This window comes from Myotis daubentonii, chromosome 9, assembly GCF_963259705.1.
Source record: "Myotis daubentonii chromosome 9, mMyoDau2.1, whole genome shotgun sequence".
Classification (NCBI taxonomy): Eukaryota; Metazoa; Chordata; class Mammalia; order Chiroptera; family Vespertilionidae; genus Myotis; species Myotis daubentonii.
In genome coordinates this window covers 7,707,058-7,720,727 of record NC_081848.1, presented here as the reverse complement: position 1 = coordinate 7,720,727, position 13,670 = coordinate 7,707,058, and the positions used below count along the sequence as shown (strand labels likewise).

The window sequence follows — 13,670 nt, the reverse complement described above, 5'->3', positions numbered from 1 at the left end:
CCTCTGATCCAATCCATTTCCTAGACCTCCCCAGGGTTTGTCCCTTACCCAATGTGGTCCTTTTCCCAGGCTGGACTCCACTTGCTATGGTCACCCCCTGAGTTCCTCCTACCCATGCCTCACAGTGAAGGCTCCTCCCCGGCTGCCATCTTGGCTCCTACCCACATGTGCCCAGCGGAGGAACCTCCCCTGATTGTTTGTCCCTTCCCCTCATCCTCTGGGCAAATGGACTGGGAAATAGAAAAGCCGTTCTTCCTCCCTACAGCGGGGGGAGGGAGGGCGCTGAGGGACGTTGATCCCCTGGGTGGGGAGATGCTGCGATCCCCGACGGGGTTTGTGAAGCTGTAGCTCCCGAATGCATCAGGCTCGGGGCCCCATGCAGCTCCACAACCCACTGGGCTCAACAATGTCCAGCTCCCTTTACTCCCTTCCTTTATTAATATTTAGCTACCCATGCCAACACATTCTCATGTAGTTTATCTTTCTCCACAGAAGGGCCAATAAATCTGTGTCTTTGTCACTAGTTTAGACTTGCTTAGGGCAATCCAGGCCAGCAGACTACTATTTGGAAAATAAATGCAGGCAAGGGCCTGAGTCAGGAAAAGATTCTAAAACCTGACCAACCTCCTGCTCATTTTTTTCCAACCAAAGCCTCCCTGAGGTCCCTTGGGAAACACAAGCACTTATGGACACACACACCCTCCTCCTTTTACACACACACACACACACACACACCTTCAGGGTTGGATCTTTTGCCTTGAGCCCTTCTCATGATCAGGTGACCACACCAGTGATCAACAGTCTGCTTGACTCTCAAACTATCTCAGAACCTAGAACATTCCAAACCAACTGTCACATGACAGCTCTGCCAAGAACCAGCAGTTATTTCAACTGGCCAGCCCCGGAAGAGCAGTTAATGCAACAAGCTGGGGAAGCAGCCAGCTGGGCAGGAGCTTTGCTGGGTTAATGTGTTAAGTCTATAGGCCCTGACATGTGGCTGACTGTTGACTTCAGCTAATGTCTGTGCAACCTTGACTGAGCCCTGCCTGCCTGGCAGTGGGTGCACTCATACTTGACTATTAAATGAATGTCAATCTGTGCCTGTAGCAATACTCATGGACTAAGTAAAATGACTTTCCACGTGTAAATGAAAAGAGTATGGCTTTGCCTTTTCCCAGCTTACACACAGGGCATTAAGTAGCTACAATTATTTCGATCAACTGAAAGATGTGATTTCCACAGTACCTTCATTTGAGTAATTTGTGGGGTACACACTGTATTTGGCAGGATGTCGTTTTTTCAAAACCACTGCCAGTATATTCTGACAGCTCTTGGAAAACGCCATTGGTCCTACCTGGAATCCTGTTACCCAGCAGGATGGATTTCATCATTACTAATGCTCTCCAAAATGTCCGTAAAAAGAGACATCCGAAGGACTTGTATACATGTATATAAGCCAAACTAATGGACATGGACAACAGGGGGATGGGAGCATGAGTTTGTGTGTGGGGAGGAGGTTGGGGGTTAATGGGGGGGATGAGGACACATTTGTAATACCTTAACTAATAATAATAAATAAATAAATAAATAAATAAATAAATAAATAAATAAAAGAAGGAAGTTATGCCCTGGTCGGTTTGGCTTGGTTGATTGGAGAGTTGTCCATATACCAGAAGGTGGTGGGTTTGATCTCCAGTCAGGGCATGTATGGGGGCAACTGATTGATGTTTCTCTCTCCCCTCCTCTCTCTCTCTCTCTCTCTCTCTCTCTCTCTCTCTCTCTCTCTCTCTCTTCAGTAAAAAGCATATCCTTGGGTGAGGAAAACAAATTTATTAAAAAGGCAGCAGTTATTACGGGGAAGGGTTCACCCCTTTTCCAGACCAGTGAGGCCATGCTGGCTGACCACAAGTCACCATGCTCTGTTGTCTGGATTCATAGGACTGCACTAGAGACACATTAGCCATAGAAATGAACGTAGGAGACCATTATCTCTCCCCACACCCACATTCTCACTTCTGGACCCAGAATTAGGGTGGCTATAGAGACAAAAGCCAGCACAAATTTTTATTCAGCCAGGAGTGTTCCCGAATACACACGAATATTCCTGATGCTGGAGGCATCTGCAGTCATAGACAGGAAAATGCTATGATAGTGAGATTAAGCCGTGTACATTTACAAGGGTCTTTATTTTATTTTTACAAATTATGGGTTTGTTTTCTTTTTAAAGTGGGTTTAGGTATTGACTCAAAGGCCAAAGACCCCAAAAGACAAATTTAGAAAAAAGCAATTGAAAAGCCAGAACTTCTCCCGAGCATGTGCCTGTGAAGTACACTGGGCTGCCAATTACACAATACTAAATCCAAGCAGAGACATTGGTCTTGAGAAAAGAATTTGTCACGTTTACAATGGATGCTCTCACTTCAAGATGATCTCTTCTATTAGCTATCAATTGGTAAAGACCCACAGTAAATACTATGGCAGCACATAATGGTTGCTTTGTATATTGTATATCATGTATACCATACCTTGTCAGATTATCATATCTGAATTGAATTGAAAAGTTTTAAAAAAGGAAAAAATATATATCATAAATAAAGGGAACATTAAGCAGAAGATGTTTGGACTGGATTCAGAAGGTCCCTTTAACAGGTTCTCAGATGGAGTTAGGGGAACGCAGAACAATCGTCAGCACCTTCGTGATCACTGATCATGAATTATTCAAGGAGCTTTGATAGGTGAGGACAACAGGCTAGACTAGAGGGTATGGTGGTGGTTATTTAACAAATATGGGCTGACCCTTGCTAGGCCATCCTACTGGGTAGAAGACAGATGGCAAAGGAGAGAAGCAAAAAAAGAATACAAAGAGTCAGTGTTCTCTTACATATTGGCTATTGAATAACCTACAATTATTCATCATGAATCAAATTAATATTTGAAATTTCATAGTACCTTCCATCCAAATGTAGGCTGGATGCACTGTGTTGAGTGTCAGGGCATAAGTTTAATCAGCCCACTGCTGTTGTATTCTGACCGCTCCTGGAAAGCCTCCCAAATGGTCCTACCCGGAATGTTAACAGCCAGATCTTATCACTCGCCAACTCTCCTCTTTGGAAACACAGACCTCAGGAAGAAAGTTATGAGGGAGACGGGCTTACCCCTCTATCCAGAGACCAGTGAGGCTGTGCTGCCTGACACCAGGCCACCTTACTCTTCCTTCTGCATTCACAGCACAACAAACGTTTTTTGTTTTGTTTTGTTTTAGCCAGTGAGTGATTCCAGAATTTATACCAACGTTTCTGATGCGGCATCTGCATTTATATACAAGAAAACACTGAGGAGCAAGTCAAGCTATGCAATTTTACACACAGGTCTGTTTTAACTCTTGGTAAATTAAAAAAAAGCACAGACCTAAAACAGGTTTGGAAACAAAGGTCAAAGACCCCAAAGCAAGTAGAGATAAGCTGTTGAAAGGCCGGGCTTTCTCCGGAGCATGTACCTATCAAGTTCATTGGCAAGCCAATTACAAAATACTTAATCCGAGGAGGAAACTGTGAGCGAAAGTCCCCACCACCTGGTTTATGATGGGTGCTGTCATTTCAGAATGTACTTTTCTATCAGATATTCAACTAGGAAAAGACACAAGGTCAGCATTAACCTCAAACATTGAGGACACGGTGTATGTCTTACAAATTGCACATTAGAACATTTTATATCCAAAACACTTGGCCAGTGTGCTAAGTGGTTAGAGCATTGGTCTGCATACTGAAGGGTTGTGGGTTCGATTCCCAGCCAAGGGCACATAACTGGGTTGTGGTTTGCTCCTCCCCTCTCCCTCCTGCCCTCCCCTGCCCCGCCCCCATCGGGGTGTGTGTGGGAGGCAACCAGTCTGATGTGCCTCTCTCACATCCATGTTTCTCTCCCTCCCGCCCGGTCCTTTTCTCCCTTCCACCCTCTCTGAAAAGCAATAGAAAATATATTCTCAGGTGAGGATTAACAAAACAAAAAAAAGGAAAGAAAGCATTAAAGCAACATTTCTATATGACATCAGTAAAGGGGTGCTTACTTGAACAAATGTTTTTACTTTAGAAGTTGCATTTAACAGGGCCTCAAAGCTAGAGGGACACAAAATAACCATCAGTACCTTGGTGATTGCTAATGATGAAATACTCAGGGAGCTCTTCTTGGTTTGGACAAGGGGCTAGAGGGTATGAAGGTGGTTAACAAATATGGCCTGAGCTTCTGGGCCATCCTATTGATTGGAAGACAGATGACAAAGGGGAGGAACAGGAAAGAAAATGGAGTCCTTGTATAGTTTTCTTATATGTGAGGAATTTAAAAACTTAAAATTATTCATTGTGTAAAAATTAATTTTTACACTATCTTCAACTTTTTGTATATTTTTATTGATTTCAGAGAGGAAAGGGGAGGGAGAGAGAGAGAGAGAAACATCAATGATGAGAGAGAATCATTGATAGGCTGCCTCCTTCAAGCCTCCCACTGCGGGGTCATGCCCAAAATCCAGGTATGTGCCCTGACCGGGAATTGAACCATGACCTTCTGGTTCATAGGTCGACACTCAATCACTGAGCCACAGCAGCTGAGCTACACTACCTTCAATTTAAACATAGGTTTGGCACACTGTGTTGCTTGGCAGGACAAACGTTTTTAAACCCACTGCCGGTAATTCTGACTGCACAGAGGAACCCTACCCCATTGATTTTACCTGGAATGTTGGTACCTAGAAGAACAGATTTCATCATCACTAACACTCTTCAAAATCAACTCTGTAGAAACAGATATACCAAGACTAAAGTTACTAGTGAGAGGGGCTCACTCCTGCCTCTGGATACCAGTGAGACTGTGCAGTTTACACCAGATGATATTTTTTTTTCTTTCCTCTAGAGCAGCGGTTCTCAACCTGTGGGTCCAACCCCTTTGGCAGTCGAACAACCCTTTCACTGGGGTCGCCTAAGACCATCCTGCATATCAGATATTTACATTACGATTCATAACAGTAGCAACATTACAGTTATGAAGTAGCAACGAAAATAATTTTATGGTTGGGTCACAACATGAGGAACTGTATTTAAAGGGCCAGAGGTTGAGAACCACTGCTCTAGATTCATTAAGCTTCCCTAGAGACTCGCTCACCATAGACCTACATGTGGGACCATTTTCTCTAACCACATCTACATGCACATTTTTGGGACCCAGAATTAGGATGGCTATATAGATAAAAGTCAACTTTTTTTCAGACAGAGAATGATTCAAGAATACATACTAATATTCCTAATGCTTGAGGAATCTGCAAGTTATAGAAAATACTATGAGGGTTAGATCAAGTTATGCAACTTTACATGGATCTTTTTTTTTTACTCTTACTGAGTTAAAAACACACATGCACAACAGATACAGAACAGGACTTGAGTCAAAGGTCAAAGATCCTAAAAGAAAGTGTAGTGGACACCTGTAAAATCAAAGGAGCATTTCATGGAGCATGTACCTCCCAAGTACTGTGAATTATACATTCTCAATCCATTGAAGGAAATTGGTCTTGAGAAAAAGGAAATTGGTCCACCTTCCAGTTTATAATAGATCCTACCTAGAATCCTGTTACCAGCGGGACAGATTTCATCATAGCCAACACCCTCCAAAATAGATTCTGTCAAACCGTAGGCGTAGGAAGAGATATTAGGAAGAGGGGCTCACCCCTTCCTATGGACCCCAGACAACTATCATTTCAAAATGTTGTCTCCTATCAGGGTATCAACACTAGCCCACCACATTAAGGGCCCTTTTTATGTCGTGTATATTGTATATTGTCAGATTCTCACATCTGAATTTGATTTTAAAAGAAAGCAACATTTCTATATAACATATTGGGGGCCTTAAAATAGCAGATGTTTAGACTTCAGAAGGTGCCTACAGATTCTGAGATGGAGCTAGGGGAACATGGAACAACTGTCAGTACCTTTGTGGTTGCTGATCATGAATTACTCAGGGAGCTTCCATAGGTGCGAACAAGGCACTGGGGTGTGGGGGTGGTTAGTGAGTGACTGCTCAGAGGAACCCTACCCCATTGATTTTACCTGGAATGTTGGTACCTAGAAGAACAGATTTCATCATCACTAACACTCTTCAAAATCAACTCTGTAGAAACAGATATATCAAGACTAAAGTTACTAGTGAGAGGGGCTCACTCCTGCCTCTGGATACCAGTGAGACTGTGCAGTTTACACCAGATGATATTTTTTTCTTTCCTCTAGAGCAGCGGTTCTCAACCTGTGGGTCCGACTGCTGGGCCATTCTTCTGCGTGGAAGAGGGACGACAAAGGAGAGGAGCAGGAAGGAAGTGATACAAAAGGGTCTTTGTACAGTTTTCTCTTACTTGTGGGAAATTGAAAAAACGACAGTTATTTCATCATGAACCAAACTAAAATTTGAATTTGTACAGTACATTCAATCCAAATAGGGAGTGTTTACCCTATTGCTTGGCAGAGCATACGTTTTTCAAACTCATTGATGGTATATGCTGCCTGCTCCTGGGAAACCTCCCCCATTGGTCCTACCTGGAATCCTGTCACCAGCAGGACAGGTCTCATCATACCAACACCCTCCAAAATAGATTCTGTCAAACCAATGGCAGAGGAAGGAAGTTAGTAGAAAGAGGAGCTCACCCCTTCCTCCAGACGCCAGTGAGGCCATGTTGGCTGACACCAGCTCACCTGCTCTTAGCCCTGGATTCCTAGCACTTCCCTGGAGACGTGCTGGCCACAGCACTACTCGTGACCACGTTTTTTCTCACCACACTCTCATGCCCATTTCAGCACCCAGAATAAGGTGGCTATTTAGATGAAACACAACTGAGGTGTTGTTTTAATTCTTCCAGTGAGTGGTTCCAGATTATAGACAAGTATCCCTGATGCTTAACTGCATCTGCAATTGCAGGAAAGAAAACACTAGAAGGGTCAAATCAAGCTGTACATTTTACACAGGCACTTATTTGAACTTGCTCGAGCACCTGCACATGCATGCATGTTTGTGCATGGGAACAGAGGCACACACATGTGCTCACTAAGGGGAAGGACTGGGACACTGGGTCTTTTAGGGCGTGCCCCCTGAGGGGAATGACTGCTGTTTATTCTTTTTCATTAAATGAACAAGCTTTTAATACAGCTCAGGTATGTAAAATACTGCACACTGTAAAAGGTCTAGAAAACTAGAGCGTCACGTCTTGTTTTTAAAAAGCCATTAAGCTTAAGTGAAAAACCAAGAATGGAGTACAAAACTGTAAGAAGGGCCATGGTGGTTCCGCAGTGTCTGCATCCAAAGTCCTTTACTGCAGAGCAGCAACCTACTCAGTGGATATCACACTGATCTGTGCGTGGACACAGCCATGTCCAGCCTAAGGGTGGGGTGGGGAGCTGCGTTGTCAGTTGGGTGTGCTCGAACTGGAACAGACCTCATAAGACCAAGAACCAGCCTGCATAAAGGATTAAATTGGTGATCACACACACACACACACACACACACACACACACACTCCATGTAGGTTGGCTTCTGGGTTTTGATTTTGGTTTTTCCTAGGAGCTGTGACGGGTTCTTGTAAGTTTACTGGTAAACAATGTCCATGGTAGGGCCTTACTGCTTGGTCTAATGTGGTGACTTCTGTAGCACTCTGTACTGTGGCCTCTCCTTTCACTGTGCACTGCAGATGAACCATTTAGCTAACCCTCTCACCATCCCCAATCTACCCTTCGTGGAGAGCTCACAGGTCAGTCGCTTGAAATGTTCTGGAAGACCAGCATATTTATTTCCATAGCAGATGACCTTGATCCCTTTGTCCAGCATGTTTTCTTGAACTCATCTACATCTCCTCTCCAAACAAGCATGAAACATTCTAAGATTTATACCTGACAGCCTCCAGAAAAGGGCTTGGAAAATGGTGTCATCCAAGGTCTGGCCACAATCCAGGGAAAGAAATGACTTTTTTCATAGAGTTTCTGAACCTCTCTCGTAACTTCAGTGTTCCTGAGCACATTCCGGTGCCCAGCCGGATGAAGGACAGTGCATTAGGGTTGGTGTAGCTCCCATGGATGTGTACCACGCTCAGTTTCCGCTTCTGTAGAGCCCACTGTAGAACCTCTTGTTCATCAGTAAGGTCAAGGGACCCAGGCTGTTTCCCCCGCTATGCTGTGTACAGTGCCAGGAGACTGTCGAAACCTGGAGTCGATTCCAGGGCCCCATTTTCCATCAGGTAGAGAACTGACTGAAGTAGCTCCTTTCCAGAGTCTTCCGTCTTTGACTCCAAGTCATCGAATACTTCATATAAACAGCCCTTGAAATACGTGGATCGAACATTGCTAGCACAAGGAGAGAGGTTTCTGAATAAGGTCATGGGCAACATGAACAAGATTCTTGTTTTCATGGAGACATTCCTGAAAATTTTTTGCTCTCCTTATCTTCTAGAAGATCAAAGTCAGTGGCAGCATCACGAAAGCCTGAATTAACTGTTAGGGTTTGGCCAGTGACTTGGGCTGTGAAATAATTCATAACTGAGAGAAGAGATAGATGCAGGGAGAAAATTTATTTTACTTTCCAAGAGAGGAAAGGGCCAAGTATTGCTCATCAATACAGGATGGGGGAAGAAAGAGTGGTTTTCGCTTTTAAAGAGCAACTGGTTGCTGTTGCTAGATGACAAGGAAGGGAGGGAGTGATTGTGTTGAAGTTGAGCAGATACGGGGGTGGGGTGTGTCTTAAAAAGTTAGTTTGTTTGCTTTTCAGGAGATAGTCTGGCAGATGTCCTAAGGAGATGTCTTATCAGTATTTTTCCCAAGCCTGTAAAACAAGCTTAGAATAAAAGTTATGAAGAGTTCAAAAGAGGTTTGAAGGGGAGAGAGAAGGGAACTAGAGAGTCCTTGATGTGAATTCTCCCTGATTGTGAAGACAGCAAGGAGCAGGAAGATGCAAGAATGCAACCTTATCTTGTCCCAAAGTTTGAACAGAAGAGCTGTCTGAATCAGAGGAGCCAAACCTCTTGGGGTTTAATTACCAGGTGTTTTTCATAAATTGTGGAAGGTCACAGCAAAGATGAAGAAAGACCTTTTTCTATCCTTACATAACCCCTTCCAGGATTTCAGGGCTGGAACCTGAGGTGCAACCATCGCACTGATGTGTGTTTTGATCACCAACACAACTTCCCAAGGCTTCTTACTTTTTAGAAGCAGCGTCCTGGGCTTTTTTTTTTTTGAGGGGGGAGGGAAAGGGGGTGTGGGGAGAGCACCATCACTGAAGGATCCAAAAATCTTCGATCCAAAAATCTTCTACAAGGAGCCAATCCTCCTATCTCAGAGGATTGGCTCCTTGTAGAAGCCATCCAGTTTCTGTTGGAAGCATCTGACAATTCCATTCTGATCTCCTCTGGATGCTGTGTATTCCTGGTTTTCCACCCATCCCTCCAGTGCAGCGGTCGCCAACCTTTCGGACCTCACGGACCACCAGTGGTCCACAGACTACCCTTTGGCAACCGCTACTCTAGTGGAAGGTCTTTTTTTTTCTGTTCATTCTGTGTCAGCTCCAAACAACCCCACTCTAACTTTATTTTTTAGAAGTCACTATTTTACTATAATAAATCCTTATTTTTCTTGTGATTGTCACCTTTAAAAATTAAAACTGGCCCTGGCCAGTGTTCTCAATGGTTAGAGCGTCAGCCCACATATTGGGTTGTGGGTTGGCTCCCTGGCCCGGTCCAGGCACGTGCAGATGCAATCAATCAATGATGTTTCTCTCTCTTTCTCCCTCTCCCCCCCCCCTCAGCCCCCACCTTCTCTTTCACACTCTCTAGAAATGAATGGGGATGATGTTTTCATACCTTGGATACTTTTATAGATTAAACAGAATCTGACATTTCCTCTGCTCTCACCACCACTTTTGATGCTTCTGGAAAGGATCTTCAGCTAGAGGAGCCACTAGTTTTATCTAGTAATGGGATTGACTTTCTCAGAGCCCTTTGAGATAACCAGAACACCATGGAGTCAGTATTTAGTTATAAATTGTATGAGAACTTGTACTTTGCAAAAAACACATATTATCTCCTTGGAATTATTTGCCTCTGTTAAGTGGTGTCTGCCTTGTTCTCTGTCTAAATTGTAAACTCTGGGAAGAAGCCCTGGCTTATACTTATGTATCCATCATTGAAAAACTGAAAACACTGAGTAAAAAATAAATAAATAAATAAATATCAATGGGGAAAAAATATCCTCAGGGGAGGACAAAAAATTAAAACTAAGTAATTGCCTTTACTCCATAAATGAGTAATAAATGGATAACATTAGCATGATTTTAATGTTTTTAGAATTACAAAAGCTATGCACTTTATAAAAAATTTAACCACCACCTAAAGGAGAATTGATTTGCAAGTCTCGCCTTCGGAGGTGACCATCATGAGTGGTCTGGTGGTCTCTCTCGGGCTCTCTTCTTCTCATTCTGTCTTTTTCTGTCTCTCACGTGCGTTCACACACATGCATGTCCGCCTGTTGAAATCGCATGTTATGTTGTCTAGCAGGTGGGCTTCTGGATGCAGACGGTCCGCATGTCTCACCTAAGAGAATCACTGAGGTCTTTTTCTGCAGCCCATAGGGACCCCTGCACCTCCTTTAACAGCTGCTGCGCTCCACTCCTCCACGTGAAACAGGGCGGATAAAACCCCGACCCCCCTACATGACATTTCCAGAAGTGTTTTTCCAATCCCCGGCTATTTCACCAGTGCTCTGGTGGGTGGTCTTGAAAACACATCTTTTAAACATTGTGCAAGTATTTCTGCGGGGTCACCTCCTGGAATGAGCATGGCCAGGAGAAGGTGAGCGCCCTGGGGGAGCGTGCAGGGTCCTGCACACTGTCCTTTCAGAGCTGGGCCTTTCCGCCTCTCTCTAGGGGCTCCGCTGGGCCTCTGTTTTCTCACTGTGTCCCAGGGCTGCTTGCCTCCTGACTGCCTGTCTGAGGGACAGTGCTCTCCCCCGGTGTTCACAGGGAGTGCGGGCCCACTGGGAGGCCGGTGTCTGGGACAGTGCGGGAGTGTGCACCACCTCGCACTGGAATGCGTGTGCTTGCTCTCTGCCCACATTTAACCCACTGCCTTCGGGGCGTTTCCTGCATGGCAGGGGTGTGAAACCTTTCTCTGGCCGTGGGCTGTAAGGAACGCTTCTCAGTGTGTGGTTTTTCTTCCCAGCTTCTTGCATTTTTCTTGTTTTTGTTTTGGGCACAGGAAGAACCAGACGTTTCCCAGCTGGCTCCTGGCTCTGGGGCCTCTCCTCTACCCTGAGATTACGCACATACTAACGAAAAGGCCCTTTTTTTTTTTTTTTAGATTGGATCTTTAATTCATCTGGAATTTCCCCTTCAAATAACAAAAATCCTCATGCAAATAAAAACAGAAAACAAATTACTAAAACAAATTAATCTGTCCCTTCTTGAAATATGTGAGCAGCCACAGAAAGGCAACTGTGGTGAGATCCCCTTTATAGGAAACATCCGGAATAGGTAAAGGAACACAGACAGAAAGCAGATGAGAGGTTGCCAGGGGTGAGGAAGGGGGGGATGGGCAGTGAGTCTTTGGGTGAAGGGTTTCCATTTGGGGAGATAAATATTCTGCAAATAGGTTGTAGTGATGTTTGCACAGCCTCGTGCATGCACATAATGCTCATGATTTGCACAATTTAAAACAAAAACATTTTATGACATGTAAGTTACAACTTGAAATAAGTTAAAATATACAATAGTTAAAACAAAAATATTAACACCGAAACAAAAGCTCAAAAAGGGAGGGTAAAGGGAGTTCTGGGTCGGGGAGCAGTTCAAGAGGCTCCATAGCTGGCACTGAGGAGTTTTCTAAAACCAGCTCTTTTTTCAGGGGTGGTGGGTAACGTGCTGGATCCATTGCGGGTGCCGGCGACGGTTCTACCTGCGGAGGGACGGGTGATTTGCCAGCTCGTGGGTACCGGTGCAGGTGATGACTCTCCCAGTGGGTGCTGCGGAATGTGGTGCACATGCCGCCTCCCTGCAGGCCTGCTGATGAAATGGGTGCTGGTGCTGGCTGCAGCTCTGGAGAGGCCGCTGGAGTTGATACTCCTCCCGTTTGGGAGCCGCCTGTACTTATGCACTGTTTTCTGCACCTGTATCTGCTCCTGAGGAAGTGCAGGCACTGGAGCTGGAAGAGGAGGGAAGATCATCCATGTGCCGGCCTTTCCAGGTAGCCCCCAGAGGCAGAGCACAGCCGGAGCCCGCCAGAGAAGCCACAGCCAGGACTCACCATAGGACATCCTCCTCCAGAGGGGTGGTCTGCAGCCAGACTTTGTTCCCGGCCCAATGACAGACTCCAAGTTTCCATTCTGTGTGTCCAGCCCTGCCCCCTGCCTATATGCTCTCATGCACCCCACTGCCTTCTCATGGTTGGCCTTTGCCTCAGGGGGCTCCAGGTTCTCAAATCAAATCCAAGGGAGTGGGCACAGTGCTCCAGGTCAGGGCTGCACATGAAGAAGTACACAAAGACCTTGGGTGGGACCTGGGAAGCACCCAGGGCAGCCTCTGGGCCTGCTCCACCCGTGTCTGGGCCCTGTTTCTGGAGACCCCTCAGTAGCCAGTCAGCCCAAGCTTTCACTGACCCTTGTTGGTTGCATGGTACACCTGCCTTTCACCAGGGGAGATGGAGTGGTCGTCCCCACTGACCACTTCCTGAAGGACCTCCTGAGTGTTGCTCTGCAATGAGAATGGCCATTAGCCCATCTGGAGGCATTAGAGCCTGGGGGACATGAGATCCCCTCTAGGGCTCAAGAGAAACCCCAGGCAGAGGATAGTGCTCTATACTTCACATCCACCCAGCCAGCCTGGACCTGTGGTGTGAACGTGACCAGCCCACCTGGCTTCTGACACCTCCTCAACCTACACTTTTTTCAGGGCAGGCCCTCCCTATGTGAAACCCTCCTGCTTGTCATGCACACGGGGAGGAACCTAGAGGTGTCCTTGTGGGATCATAGTGGTTGTCTGGCCTGGACTGGACCACACCAGGTCTTCCTGTTACCTTTAAGTCCTTCCAGGAAAAAGAACAGACATGCCTGGGGTGAGATCTGACTCAAAGTCTGCAACTTTCCTGAGGCCAAGGCCATGAGACCTGGGGATGCAACAAGTAAACATGCTGCTCTCTGGAGCATCTCTAGCTAAGTGAGCTGGGTAGACGCTTACATAGAATGTGGCTGCCTGGTTACCAGGGCTCCAAGTTCCATTGGGCTCTTTCATGAGGAAGTGAGTTACCTGCCTGGGTTCCCCTACCTGAGCTTTCTCCTGAGACAAGACCCCCAAGTCTTGTCCCTCTGGGCTGCTGACTGCTCCCCTGCACCACACACCACACACAGTTACACAACTGTCCCTACATAGAGTCTGACCAAGTGAAGGGCTCAGTTTACTTTTTTCACGTCTTTGCTGTCCTTTACTCCTTGACATTCGGGAACCACCGGGGCTCCTCTGTGACACCCTTCTCAGGATGTTGAGTGACACCCCTTGGTCCTGACCCCAATGTCGTCCTTCATGCTTCAGAGTGAGAAGCTCACCAAGCAAAAGCCAGAAGTGAAACTTCGAAGGTGGTTGCAGAACCTGCACGGGCCTGTTGGTGACCTGTC

The 13,670-nt window shown here is 45.7% G+C and overlaps 1 pseudogene; it reads right to left on the bottom strand.

Annotated features, from left to right (window-relative positions):
• Positions 1-7,583: 7,583 nt before the first annotated feature.
• LOC132241710 (protein FAM118B-like) lies at positions 7,584-9,376 on the bottom strand (annotated as a pseudogene).
• Positions 9,377-13,670: the final 4,294 nt, after the last annotated feature.